This window comes from Gadus chalcogrammus, chromosome 16 (genome assembly GCF_026213295.1).
Source record: "Gadus chalcogrammus isolate NIFS_2021 chromosome 16, NIFS_Gcha_1.0, whole genome shotgun sequence".
NCBI classification, from domain to species: Eukaryota; Metazoa; Chordata; class Actinopteri; order Gadiformes; family Gadidae; genus Gadus; species Gadus chalcogrammus.
In genome coordinates, this window is record NC_079427.1 from 18,873,962 (window position 1) to 18,889,584 (window position 15,623).

Sequence of the window (15,623 nt, forward strand, 5' to 3'; positions counted from 1 at the left end):
ATTACTACAATTACCACAATTCCCTTCTACCAATCAGAACAAACGTTTGTTATTCAAAAATTATTCATTATAATTTTGTCATTCATTATATATTTTGAGCTCATTCCAATTTCCAATTAGAAGGATCTTAAGCAGTGAAGTCCAGATAATTTTTACACCCAGCTGAATGACATTCCCCTATCATTGCCCAAAGAGACGGTAAGACAATGAGCAGGTAGGCAGTAATAGGACTTGTCAACCTTCTCCTCAGTAAGGAGATATGGGACAAATCATAGGGTCTGGAACCTCCCGTTATGAAAGAGTTAATTTGGTTTTTCATGTGTGTCTTTGAAATTAGGTCCAAATGAATCAAGCTTTCTTTGATTTGCCCAACTACAGTAAGATTAGCTACAGTAGGTAGATAGTCCCCACTAAGCTTGTTACAAAATGTACAGCACCCAAAAGGTAGTATGGGTAATCAATGTTACGTGAAGGGATTTTAGCTGAGTGCAGATCATGTCATGAAAATGACAATTCAGACAATAATTGTATCACACAAGTATAGCAGGGGCGAACACAGCTGTATCTAATGACATCAATTATGGGCACTAGGATACTTACAGACCAATGATTATATTTGCCCTTACCGCACCGAGGGACAAAAGCCAAAATACATGAAATATAAAAAATCAATCCCATGTTTAATTGTGGTGTGTCCTTTTATAATTGACCACTAACTCACCACCCACAGTTCCCAACCTGCAAGAGGAAAAGCTTAAAATTATTTAAAATAAAGTGAGTGAGTCATGGTTTAAAAGTGGTCAACACTGAACACAAAGTGTTGTCCCTGTTCCCCATGGCGGTCCCAGCTCTGGGGTGAAGCTCTGACCCCAGGGCGGGTAAACTCAACTTCTTCCTGGTAAATAACACCCACCAGACTCTGGGTTGAAACGAAAGCCAGAAGGATAATCCCGCAGAAGCCTAGAGGGCAGGCAGCTCTGAGTTACCCCAGGTCCGTCCGCATCAGGTGAGTGTCATTTCATCGACCCCGCCCGACCAGGCCTGCAACAGAAACGCCACAGAAACACCAGCCACACAAGCCAGGGACGGGCTCCTCACAAGCAGCCACATCAACAGAGTTTGCATTCATCGAGGATGGCATCATTGCACAACGTGGAAAGTAACTCAGCATGGGCCCGAGTGAAAAAAATGCCTTCCGGAAAATACGTTTTGATTCGTGAGACAGCTAGATTTATATTGGAATTGTACGAGTATTATGTGTATGCTTCATCAATCCCCCCTCCCTGCAAGGTCTCCTACAGGCAAACACATACACACACACACACACACACACCACACACACACACACAAACACACACACACACACACACACAACACACACACACACACACACACACACACACACACACACACACCTAAACCCTCTTGCTATTTACGGCAATAAGATGCAAATGGTGCTGAGTTACAAATCCATTAAGTCGCTCACTGTGAGCCTAGCCACGTCCATTTCCACTGCAATGTAAAGTCTTAGATTTACAAGATTGACATTGTGGCCTTTACTGCGAAGCCACAGAACCTTGTTAATTTCCTCTTTATTATCGGGGAGTTCACGGAGTTTGAATCGCTGCTTCACAGCAATCCTAGGCGAGAGAGACAGTGGCCCAGCTGATTGGATTAGGGCGTACCTGCTAGAAGATTAGGTCTGAATGATGGAATTCGGTACTTTGGGTTGATGAGCTGGCGACAGTAATCTTTGGTCTGATTTTGTCTTTACAGAATAAACTGTCCCCCTTGGATTAAGTCATCATGACCCCATTCGCTCCTTATTTAATCTGTGAGGCAGACTCTGAAAGAAATGGCACGGTTTCCACGAGTCATGAGGCACATTTTCTCCATGATGTAACACATTTAGATCAGAAAAATGAGGCCTGGGGGTGTCACCCCTCTGATACATTCAGTATTTCCACTGTGACCGTGGGGCTCGCTGATAACTGGGTTCTGGTGGGAGCTCCTCTAACGCTGACGGTCAGAGAAGCTCTATGTGTCATGGTAATGCCCCCTTCTTACACAAAGGAAAGTGGATTCTATCTTCCAGTCGATTATGTTATGTGTTGCGCTTGCATGTCCTTCACCTGGTGACACAGTTCGACATGTACAACGCCAATGTCACGGGAGGTAAATGCATGCATTTGTGTGTGTGTGTGTGTGGTGTGTGTTTGTGTTTGTTGTTTGTGTGTGTGTGGATGTGTGTGTGTGCCTCCAGGAAGAGCACACACACACGTAACATGAGGGTACACACAGTATAATATTCATATGAATCAATATTGTTACATATTAGAAAAACACTTTTAAGTACGTTTATTGATGGGCATTGATATAGTTGACTGTAAAGGTACAGAATCACAAATGAAATGAAGCAAATACCTTTGTATCATCTGGACTAACATTCCAAACATATACAGATATCGAATGTGATTCAGACTTGATTGTGCCCTAACGTTACACAAACACTAACATAAAAAAAGGATAAGTGCAGCCCAGCTCTGAGACGATCCCTCAAGCGAGCGATAAAAAATGGCGGAATAGAATATATGTTATAACCCCGACATGGAGCACAGGAGTCAGAAACCTCTTCCAGAGAGACTATACTGTGGTCGCCACGCGGACGTTCTTGGGGCCCACCTCGCTCAGGTCCACCTGGGCTCCACCTTCCTGGGCAGAGACCGGCCTCTGGAGGACACCACATCCGGGACCTGGAGCCTCACACATAGTTCACATTCATTCCTATTGTCCAACTGTTCTTATAACACAGAATCCATAGATAGATCTGTAATCTACACACATGCCAAAATACTATGGTGGATAAATTTAGCTTCCTTTGTCCTAGGCCCACTTGTTTTAATATCCTCTAGTATTTGCTAACAAAAGGCCTCAAGTGTGGAGCTTGAAGAACATTCTGGAACATTCTGTCTGCTAGACTGTCAATAAAAAGGCTGCCGCAGGAGGGAGGTGCAGCTGCTCTAAATAGCAACATTAAAAACAAAACAAGGTATTGTATTGTTGTTGCCTTTGGGTTTGTCTTGAAGCCTCTCCTGAGCTGAACTCTAAAGAAAGCCACGTTCTTGTTTATTTTCTACTTTATGGCTTGCTCAATAGCTGAACTCTTGACCTTAACAGAAAGCCATTCACAAGGTCATTGGAAAAAGCATAACCTAATTCAGGACACTGTAGCTGTCCAACCTCCTCCCATTTGATGTTTGTCACAAGGACACAGCCGGCGGTATTGACATGATTGCACTGGTCTATACGGCAATCATGTGATCAAATGTGGGCTAGAATTGATAGATGGACACATTTCACTGAATCCCTGGTGCTTTAGTCGTTAAAATAAATGGAACACAATGGAGGAAGGTCCTGTCGAGAATCGGACCTAGTCTGACCTACTGTATGTCCCAACATTATTATTAATGATAGATTCATTACAACCAATCAATCAAACCAATCTATTCATCAATTAAAAAAACGTGGGTCCCTTCTAGTCACATTTATTCAGAACTAAATCTTAAATATTATTCCGAAACATCACAAACAACATAATCTTTGTAGCCTTCGCTCAGAACAATCCGTCAATGATAACACTGGGGGGATTTGTCAAAGTACGGGCAGCAAAAGGGAAGAGGGTTTCAGGAACTCAAGCCTCACAGAGAGAGACTGCCTGACAGACGGACTGCATAATTTAGTTACAGCTCCGCCTCCCCCCCCCCCTCGCTTTCACTTCTCTTCTTTCCTTCTTTTGGTCTTTCTTACCATGCCGATGGTGACAGAGTCTGTCTGACCGTGGATTCCCTTTGTAGGGTCATCTGCAAAGTGAGAAAAAACAGTTGAGCCTGACCCTAACTGACCTCGAAGGGCCCCCAGTTCCTCCCTCTATGAGGGCCAACAGGAACATGTTTGATATACATTGGCGAATACCACAATAAATAGATGTTCTTTTAAAAGTTTTTATCAAATATATCTACCCCCATTTCAAAGCGTTAAAGCAAAGCTTTAGCTCAACACACGCCGACTGCTACTTAACGTCCCCTCGGGTGCGAGCGCATGATGTCACATTATATGTACATTGTTCACCGTGACAGCTGAAGCCAGTGCTTTGTCTTGATTAGGGAGTTAGTGTGTTCATCTCACCTGGGAGGCCCTCGGCAGCATATCCCGGGTTGACCTTCCCTGCTGCCTCAGCAACCGAGCTCAGGCCGCTCCCTGATTGGTTAAACCTGTGGAACCCATTGGCAATAGGCCAATGGAAAGCATGAATCTCTGATATTGCACAGGGACATCTTCAGTGGATATGCAGCTGCGAATAGATCATTTTTTCCGCCCCACCTACATGATATTGTTTGGTATATGCTTTCACACTTAAGCTATTTTTATCACTATTGCTAGCAACTAAACAACATCATTATTCATAGCATTTCATTAGACCCAACAAACCAATATAATTTAGCGCTTCTAATTTGGAATCATTTAAATTAAAAAGCTGGCAAATACGATGTAGCTTGCATCCACTCCCTAGTCTCAGCAGCCACAATTAAAATCTTAATAAAGTTCAATTCAAATACTAAAATGTCAGTTATTCTGAAAGCCTGCACTAAATCAAATTTTATAACGGGATACGGCAAAGCCTAGTCCTTCTCATAAATACATCATATGTATTAATTGACATTCACACATTAGGAATGGAATATTGCCTGATACTTTAGGAAGTACTAATTAATGCTATGCTACACCAGCAAAATAAGTATCAAGCATTCATCATTCTGCACTGTCCGCAGTTCTAATTACAAATGAAAATAGTTTACCTTATGGTCCCCTTCGTGTTTGACTCTGAAAGATTAGCATTGGCATAAATCACTCACAGTCCAAAACTAAAGAGAGCTGTAGCCTGTAAATACATTCACTCTTACTTAAGCTACGCCTCAATGCTTTTTCACTGCATCTATAGAAACTGTAACATTTTGGTTCTGCATTAATAACACAGCCTTGAGCCTTTCTTATAATAGAAAGATACAGATTTAAGGACTTTCAACATTTTTTGTAATGGCTGCTGAGGCCCAAAGCCTTCCACCAAAATGCAGACTACATTTGCCCTCGGTAGGGTACAAACCATATCTATCTCACAGGGAATAGTCTCTGCCTTCCATCCTTTAACCCCCACCAACTACTGTCCAAAGTCATTTAGGTGACTAACATTAAATCCCCCATTATGTCACCAATAATTGCAAAGCAGGCATGCCCCTTGTGAAGTTTGATAATCCGTAGAAGAGCTGCAGAGATTTGAAAGTAAGCCTCTTTCTCTAAAACGTGGAACCCGCTGAGAAGATATTGATTTAACTTTCTTCCCAGACGTTACAGTATGGCCCTGTGACTGACTCACAATGTAGTCAAGGGCACTGCTAGGGGATGTATATCACACTCTGTTACAGGTAGGGAATCTCGGCATAATCCCTCATCTTCAAACCACCACCATTTGCTACGGGTCCGGAATCAGTTACAGGGATTACAGGGAAATTGTTAATGGAGTGACTCGGGGGCCGTTTTGTGTTATCACTCGCACACAGGCCTCTGCGGTTTTTTCAATGTTGGCCCGGAAGGATCTCCTTGGAGATGCTGCTCCATAGACTGCTCGAAAAATAATAAAATAGAAAACAGTAAAAAACTTTAAAACGCAGCACCGTCTTACACGACAATCACTGGAACACGATGCGTACACACAGCACAGCCTAAAATCCCGAGGGTCTAAGGAGCGTTACTGCTCATACCTTGGTGAAAAACCTTGGTAATGGTTGCTAACTCTGAACGGATTCCAATTAAGCTTAGCCCTTTTAAGGGCTTTGCTAAATCTATTCATGATTTAGCGAGTTGCCAGAGTTCAGTCTGGTCCAAGTAGGAGATATTTGGTGTTGGCACTGATTTATTCATGTTTACAGTTTTAGTGACAGTGTTTTTTGAGTACTGGTCCAGGTCCATGTGTGAAAAAAAATGCTAATTATTTGCGGTGTTGTTGTGCCATGGGAGGGAAAGAGAAAGGGGGGATTGGTCGAGCTACCTTTTTTAAAGACAGGCAGAGGGTAAAAGTATCTGAGCAACATGCAATACCACTGCACTACCCAAAAGGACCCACTGACCCCAGGAGCCCCCTCTTAACCTCTCATGTTCAGACTTTTTAGGACACAGGACTCAAACTGTCAGCCTTGCAGCCACCAAACCCTCTAGCGCACTCTCTACTAGCAGTCTCCACTGAGCCACTCCAAATAAGCCGCTCAAAACTCAAACCCTTTTCTGCTGACAGCCAATGTTCTGTCTTACGCAGACGTAAAAAATAAAGCAAAACCAACGACCCCCCCCCCCCCCGCGTGCCCTTGCTCAAGGACAGTGGCGGAGCAGTGCCGAGTCAGTGTGCACCCATCGATGAGCTCCTTCATTATACTTTAATCATTGTTCCCGTGCGGGCCTGCCGTCAGAGGGGGCGGGGGTATATGAGGCACGGGGGGTTGGGGAGTTGGGAGGTAGGGGGTGTAATATTTTGTCACTTTGTCATAAAAACCAGAGAGAGAGCCAGAGGAAAGAAAAGGTGCCTACTTGTGCGTCTCCTTCGCCGGCAGCAGAGGACAATGCAGACGATGCAGACTGAGAGCAGCAGGAACAGGAGAAGCGAGGAGAGCACAGCCGTGGCCGTCAGCAGGACTGTGCAGTCGTCCTGCCCCTGAAGCACCTCGGCCACTGAGCACACACCACACACCACACAACGGGTCACTCGCTGTCGCGGATGAAGTCACTGCAACTTTATTCACAGGTTTGAATCGTCTATCGATTGGAATCGTGCATTCAGGTAGATCCCTTACACACGTCTTGCTGTTAAGTTGATTTACGTCCGAATAGGAATGTAATATGATATAGAAAATAGATTTGGGTTATTTTCAGGATCCAACGGCTGAAGAATGGCTGGCAAATTACTGTAGAAACTTGGATCAACCAAAAGAGGGAAAACCTGTATGCATTAGATACCCATCCATACTTGGAGCAAGAGTGCAGCGTTTTGCTTGCTGGATTTGCACATGTCCTGCATTGCTTGCCCACACTCACTAGACTGTGACCATTTTATTTCTGTGATTGCTGTGTGGTGCGTGTGTGTGCGCAGCTCCTCACCCACGGTTATACGGGCTGCTCAGCGGTCGGGCGAGGCCGTCACGGAGGCCAGGCATTCCACCAGGGAGCTCTCAGTGGCCCTCAGGCCCAGGTCGCTTGTCATAGTGACGAGGCCCCCAGAGGGCCCCACGCGGCTGACGTTGTAATCGCCCGGGGACACCTCCATGGGATCCATCCCGATACCATGCAGTTAAGGATTTTGTTATTCTGGGTTTGCAACTTTATGTTGATAACAGCATTTGCAATTTCAACGGATCCTGGCGCACATTGAATAAAACTCTAGAGGTCATAAACCTCCAAAGTTATATACTATCGACATTGAAAACATTGTCCATGAGGCAATCCCACGCCTGGATGTGTAATGTTCTTTTCATGTATCACATGTATTTGCAGTGTATTGTTGATGAGTGAAAGTATTGGCTGCCGTTCTTACCTCCACGCCGTTCACCCGCCATCCAACCCAGGGTTCAGGGAACCAGTTTGCAGCGGCGCACTCCAACCTGACCTGTGACCCTGCAGAACGGTCCTGTTGCCCCCGGAGATGCCAACGCTACCTTTTTCTGAAATAAAAGGAAAGCCGTGTCACGGATTGAAACCCCCGCCCCCCTCCCTCTCTTTCTTTTCGACTTGATACCGCTCCGAGCGCTGAATGCGCCGTCATCAGACAACATTACCCTTCTTTGAAATGCAATGTATTTCCCGCGGCGAGGTGTAAAAAGAAAGGGCCCCAATCTTCCCTTCGGAGTCCTCTTCCCCCCTCGCAGAAGACAGACTTCATTCCCCTGACTGATTGATGGTGTGTCTGACTGTCTCCTGGGGGATGGTGGGGAGATGCTTCTCTTTCACACCCCTTCATCTCCCCTTACCTGCCAGCCAAATCCGCCACTCGAGGGACTCGGCAGCCATGGCTCGTACCGGGCCTAAGTCTCTTTGTCAGGCAGAAGAGAAAAAATCTCTTGACGCGCTGCAGACATCACTATAGACAGAGATGATTACAGGGGCGGCGGGCCCCGTTTGTTTGAGCAAACGACGTGTCTGTGTTGATTCGATCCGAAGCCGCGGAGGTTTGCGCGACTGTGCGTGCATCATGGGCTGTCGCCATCCCCCCGCGGTGATTTCATCAGACGGGCTGATTGGCCAAGGAGGTGTCGTATACAGTGGGGTGGGTTGGGCAGGGGGGGAATGGCTGCGGGACAAAGGATTGAACCTGAACCAGCGCTCTCCTGGACACCAGAAAGATGAATGCTATTAACGATTTGAGTCGGGGGGGGGGGGGGGGGGGGGGGGTAAGATCCCGTCGAACCATCCTGGGAAAGTAAAGGATTGTTCAACACAGGTCAGATGCAGTAGAAAAGAAGAAGCCGTGATGGCTGGTTGGTGGGTGGCGGGTGGGCCTGAGGGTGGGGGGACGGCTGGTGCTGGGGCTAAGTGCCCGCACTAGCCGCTCTAATCCTGATCTTTCTGAGCAGGGGCCCTGGCAGGGGACACAGTGGTCGCTTTGAGGCCAGCGCTTAATCTTGAAGAAGTATGGCAGTTCTCTGCTAGGATGAGCCGGCATGTGTGGGCGCGGGCCTGTGTGAGGGCGTGCCTGTGTGCGTGTGTGTGTGTGTTTGTGTCATGTCTTGTACTGCGTGCAGCCTGGTCTGAGCAAGCGTGGGGTGTATTTTCCTATTGCTTGTGTGTCTGTGCATGTGTATGGAATATGTGTGTGTGGGTGTAGGCATATGTGTGGCATATGTGTGTGTGTGTGTGTGGGTGTGTGTGTGTGTGTGTGTGTGTGTGTGTGTGTGTGTAGGGGCATGTGGTTGTGTAGGCATGTGTGCGTGTGTGCATGTTTGTGTGAGTGCGTGTACATGTTTGTGTGTGCGTGTGTGCATGTTTGTGTGTGTGCGTGTGGTGTGGTGCACATGTGTGCATGTGTGTGTTCAGCCAGGCAGTTTTTCTTCTCAGCCCAGTCACCAAAGGCATGTTCCCTCCTCTCTGATTTATATAAAAGTGGCCCATTTCCCTCCCACTCTACCCCCATCCCAGAACCTTTACATACTCAACCGTCCATGCAAGAGAGTTAGGGACAGGAAGAGATAAGGAGAAAAAGAGAGCAAGAGAGAGAGAGAGACTGAGGAAAAGAGCAAGAGAGAGTTAGAGAGAGAGAGAGGAGAGAGAGAGGAGAGAGAGAGAGAGAAGAGGGAAGGGAGAGAGAGAGAGAGAGAGAAGAGGAGAAGAGAGAGAGAGAGAGAGAGAGAGAAAGAGAAGAGGAAGAGAGCGAGAGAAGAGAGAAGGAGGAGACCTAAATGAGCAAAAGAAAAAAAAAAAAGAATGAGCATTCTCGCCTCATATTTATGCGGCTGCACAATAAACATGTCAGGGTGCGGGGCGGAAGGTGGGGTGTGAAAGAGGTGGTGGGCGTTATTCGGACAGCGTGTCCAACAGATTTGCGGCTCCCCTCCAACAGTATATTTGGGGCTGCAGTGCACAAATCACAGGCAGAGTTGCTGACTGTTGACTGGACATGCCAAGACACAGGATTCATTCAAGGGCCTGTGTCAGGTCATAGCGATCCTCTGCATCCAGACCTGAGGTGTGTGTGCGTGTGTGTGTGTTGTGTGTGTGTGTTGTGTGGTGTGTGTGTGTGTGTGTGTGTGGGTGTGTGTGTGTTGTGTGTGTGTGTGTGTGTGTGTGTGTGTTGTGTGTGGGTGTGTGTGTGTTGTGTGTGCGGGCTAACCCTACACTTCTGTTAATGGCTGCATACGTCAATGCAGATTTGTGGCTCTGGCAGCTATAGGAGCCCTGCTCTTTATTTTATTGGAGGGACTGGGTCATTGCCTTTTGTTTCCTGTTGGTTCCTTTTTTTGTATTATATTCTGCAGTGAAGACTGTTTTTTTCATTCAGATTTTTAGCTGAGCTCTCAGTTTGAGGGCGTGCAGAGAGGGAAATTGGCTGAATAATAAGGTCAGAATAGGCTCCAGGTCCAGGGATCTCGAGCTGAAACACAAACCATTAGGCATCCATTCATATGTCAATGGGGTCTGACCGGCCTGCCGATATGATGGCCCAACACCGCCGGGACTTTCTCAAAGTGTAGATAGTTTCATGGTTCCCCCGGCCATGCTAACAAATGTGTCATTTGTTTCTCATCAACTTTTAAAGTGATGGAGTCCTGGTTTGATTCAGAAGGCCTATGTATTCATATTAAGTCCTACTTTCAGTTGCATTGAACTGGTTAACACCGGTTCTTCTTTGTAATCTTCCCTGATCGAGGACTTGTCAAGTGACTTTCCAGTGAACACTGATGAGCTCTTTTTCAGTTTGCTAATTCAGTTGTTGTTTTTTTATCCTCTCTTCAGAATCACTTGGAGGACACTTCCAGTCACGCCACATTAAGGGCGGTGCTTCGACACTGCAGTGCTACAGGCAGGCGGTGGAGATGGGCCGTAACTCTGCCAGTGCTGCAATGGACCCGACCACGTGTTTGTCATGGCCTGACTTTTAAACTCTCCGGCAGAACAGTTCATCTCCTCTCTGCGTCTCCCCCTCCCTCTATGCGCAACATCTGCATAAAAATCCATCAATAGCGTCAACACACTAAAAGTTCAGTGAAGAGGCAACGCACTCTCTTCCATTCAGATGCTCAGGGAGGGAGCAGCAGGCATGCCAGACGCCCGTAAATCCTGCCCCGCCTGTTGTGCTGACTGGTATTAAGTCTGCCCAACACACAACCACACACACCACACACACACACACACACACACACACCACACACACCACACACACACACACACACACAACACACACACACACACACACACACAGGCATTCAGAATATCATGACGGCCATCAAACATACCCAGACCAGTGGGACGAGGCAGACAGGCCCAAATGAGCTCCACACACTTGACAAAAAACCCGGATCGATCTGATGTGCACCTGATCTGTCAACCCCTTTGAAATGGAAAAAAATAATTAAATAAACACTGACACAGAACGCCCAAACACAACCTTGTAGCAAAGTGCCAACAAAGAGACAGCCAATTAGGAGTTAAATGTCAGAGGGTAGAGCAAAAGATGACACCTCTTCATCTTTTGTGTGTGTGTGTATGTGTATGTGTTTGTTTGTGTGTGTGTGTGTGTGTGTGTGTGTGTGTCTGTGTGTGTGTGTGTGTGTGTGTGTGTGTGTGTGTGTGTGTGTGTGTGTGTGTGTGTGTGTGTGTGTGTGTGTGTGTGTGTGTGTGTGTGTGTGTGTGTCTGTGTCTGTGTGTGTATGTGTTTGTGTGAGATGGGGTACTCGTGATGTTTGGCCGTGATGTGTGGGAGTAGAAACACTTATTTTTCCTTTTCTCCGTTCATCACATATTTGACTTGATATTTTCTCTCTCAGAGAAAGTGTTTTCTGTGCCTGTGTGGTCGTGAATTTCTTTGCATGCTCTTGCCAAAATGAGTTACCATGAAGAAAAGTAGTTCTTTCACAAACAGCCTCTGAAATCCTCTACAATATAAACAGTTCCTCTCCATTAGCCTGCCAGTATGAATCAGCCATGAGACGGAGAGAAAACGGAGGAAAGTATTGGAAATGCCAAATCCATAAAAGGGCTTTAAACACATGCATGCACAGAAACAACACGCAATGTACAACCTACTTCTGCATAGTCTCTGATGCTTTCCCAGATAGAGCACAAACATTACCTCTGTACTGCTGTCTCTTATGGAAGCAAATCACACCCATAAAATTTAGAATTTTGCAAAAACAGCTAATTCATTTACATCAATGGGACCTGACACTGGACCTGGTAGATTGAATAATATTTAGACTAGTTATTACCCCCGCTGGGAAGAGCATTTATCACAGCTGTTATTTTGTGTTAAGATGGTTTGAACCCCTGTGCTTATTAAGCTCTGAGTTTGAATCGTCCTAAACTAAACAAAACAGACAACTTACCAGAGCCCAGTAGTTCTCCCTGTTTGCCATTGCTGGGTTTAATTCTGGACCTTTTTTTATTATTTCACGACGGGCAGACAGCCCTCTGATAGGCCAGCAGTCAGTTTCATTCCATTTAGTCTTGATTGCTTTGGCCTGATCTTGGAATAATCTGCTACTTCAGTTTGAATTTCTATCACTTCAATTTTCTGATCCGTATTTTGACATCTTCAATATGAGTATTTTTTGTATCTGTATTAATGAACAAAAAATATATTTGACTCGTTGTTTATGAAGTGGCATACCTTGAAATACCAAATTTGAATGAACAAAGAACTGAATTAATAAGGTATACGTTCAGATTACCTTGTAATGAAAATAATATTTGAATGCTGTGAATTTAAAGCGTTTTGCATTTCCACATCCAAAATTCTAACTCTTTCAAGATTCAAAACACGATGGCAGTGATGTTCCTCCAGTCTAAGATTCCTTCCCTCCTTCAAACAGTCCACACACGTGAACGATCCTATAACCACACCGCACCTTGCACAAACAGGCTGGCCGTCTTCTGGTCCTCCCCTGGATGTCGCATGTCACCTGCCCACGGTGGCGTCTCGCGGCGGCCTGCAGCACCAGCACCCAGCTGGACCTCCCCGCGGCGCCGCGGCCCTTCACCGCCGTCACGTTAGGGTCCCCGGAGGGCAGCACGCCATGCTCCGAGGAGATGGTGAGCAGGGAGGCGCCGTTCAGCAGCCACACCATCACCGACCACGGCTCGCTGGTGGAGCAGGTCAGCCGCGCCTCCGAGCCCCGCAGCACCGTCAGGCTCTGCGGCTCCAACTGCATCTGGCAGCCGCCTGCACCCAGAGGAGGGGGGGTTGAGGCCCGCTTTGTCTGCTTTATGGTGGATTGTTTTAGGTAGGGTTCACTTTAGTTCATTCAATAATCTATCTATCTATATATACATATGTATACTATAACAAAATGGAAAAAGCCAATAGGTTATCTTTGACACAGTGACCCATTCAATTGATTATTTGAGGTTGCACTGGTGAGTTCAGTAGTATCAATGTCTGAATAGTATCTTGAAGGTCAATAGTGATCAACAAGATACTATTGAGGAAAAAAAAGATGGCCACCTTTAAATACGCAAGAGGGCTGTCTATCACACTGAAGAGATTATTGAAGAAAGAACTGTGCTTTCTTTGATCGTCAGCTAGTGTACTTGTGGACGCTGCCTTTACATAAATGGACACCTTCCTGCTCCGATGTTCGGATGGAGCCTAAATAGATCCATGTTGCATAGCAAACTATTCAAAATGAGCGTCTAGCCGGCAACAGCAGGTCACAGTAGCAACCTGCCAGGATAAACATTTATAGATGCTTAATGTGTCTGCTTTTATGTTTAACTCGCAGGTTGGGGTAATTGATTAAGTCTTTTGACCCGAGGAGACGTCTGGACTGTTGTACGTTTCCTGCTACTGCTACGTCTATCACTTCTCCCACGCTCTATAAATATTAGCAGAGAAACATCGACATGAAGGTATACGTGCAAGAAGACCACAACTCACCCGCTAACTCTGTCCCTCACCCAGACACACACACACACAAACACGCACGCTCCAGATTTCAGTGGGTTTATGGCTTGCCCCCTTCCTAAGCACCGCGACAAATGGCGCATAACAAGACTGAATATTAAAAAACTATGACGGGAAACTTTCGGAACATGAAATAATAGCTTTACAACACACAGGCTCAAGAATGATGTACTACTTGTTTATGGTTAGCCAAAATGTGTGTGCTGCTGCATAAATTATGTATCCGGTTAGGAAATTAGGTCTGAGAATGATCTAGGCCAGCTCAGTCCTTCCAGTTTGCATTCGGAGAATAGCAGAGTAATGGAAATAATTTGCTCCACTCCTATTGGGAACGTGAACCGGTGACTCCGAAGTCCCCCGGCCGCCGGCTATATCTTACTGCGCTAGAAAGACAGCCATTTTGACGAAAATTAATACCGTGCAGATAGATCATTAGGCCGTCTAATTAGACAGGTCTGTGGGTTTAGTATCAAGGGTGCTGCGATTAAGCACATCACGACGCAGGAAATGGCGGTCGAAACAGGCACATTAGGCTCCTGTCTGAACACGGCTCCCATCGTCACACGGAGCCTTCTCTCTGTGTTTGCACGGCTGTTAGCTTACCGTCGGTCGGGAAGGACAGGACCACCAGCGCAGCCAGGAAGACAATGTTGACCATGTTCAGTCCACACACACACACTCTCTCACGCCATTGTTCAAAGAGAAGGTGACCTTAAGAAAGTAGGAAACAAGGCTAAATTAGGCAGCCGTCTTGAGTGCTTGATGGCAAATCTATTGATCCCAAAAGAGAAAAAGCAATCAACCATATGCGTATCAATTATCTGCCAGGGCCTACTTTCTAGATGCTTTTTAAATAGGCCTGCCGGTTTATATACTGGAAAATAATGTTTAATGATTAAACAACCATTAGTAACCATCAGTAATTTGTAGTTGGATTTTTCAAACTAGGGTTTTGTATTGAAGAATATGTAATAGACTTAATTATGATCATGGGTTGGCCCTTACAAATTCCTCGGCAGCAACACTTGGACAATCACATCAATATCATACACTATAGTATGGACCTATATCATAACTTCACTAGTAAAATACAATTAGTGATTTGTCACCATCGGCACATCTCCAAGGTATGTGGTAAAAGTAAAACTGCAGGTTTTTGCATTGTTTACGAATTGTGTACAGCACTCTCATAGCAGATATTTACAATTCCAACATCACACGACATATAGTATTTGTCGTATGTAGTACTCACCTTGGCGTAGCTTCTGTGTGGCTGCAATAGCAGGTGTTCAAGGTTTGTGGTGAAAATAAAGCTGCGTGTTGACTGATCTCCCAGTCACTGGGACTCTGCCATAAGCTGACCCCCGCACCCCCCTTCCCAAATACCATGGCTGTTAAATATTACCAAAAAACAAGCAGGTGATGGGAACTTTTGCCCTGCAGCCCGTGCAGAGCATGAGTAAACACACCGTGACTCATAGTGGGGAATAATGTGCTTTTTAGTTCCCCTGACTTCCCTGTGCCCCCCCCCCCCCAGATAAATGGATGAGGGCTGATATGTTCATGTGACCAACCCTTGAGAAACACCTGTAAGGTGTTGAGACCCGCCTTCACAAATAATTTTTTCGTCTCCAGAGGGAATTCAACAACTTGCTCTGATTAAACAGGGAGTAAAGTCAAGTTGTAGATTGTAGTCCAATTCTAGAGAAATTTGTATAGAAAATCAAGCCAACAATATTGATAGCTGTTCCCGTTTGTGGCCCTGTGTTGTGGAACCACCACCTCTCCACATTCCCAGCAATAAGGCTATAGGGGGCACTTTGAATGAGAGCATTTAGGAATGGACGTTTACCCTCTGGAAGTCCATTAAACCCAGATGATGCAGCCTCTTTACTTCGACTAGCCCCAA

The 15,623-nt window shown here is 45.8% G+C and overlaps 1 pseudogene; it reads right to left on the bottom strand.

Annotated features, from left to right (window-relative positions):
- Positions 1–2,598: 2,598 nt before the first annotated feature.
- On the bottom strand, positions 2,599–15,066 carry LOC130405648 (immunoglobulin superfamily member 5-like; annotated as a pseudogene).
- Between the last annotated feature and the right edge of the window lie 557 nt (positions 15,067–15,623).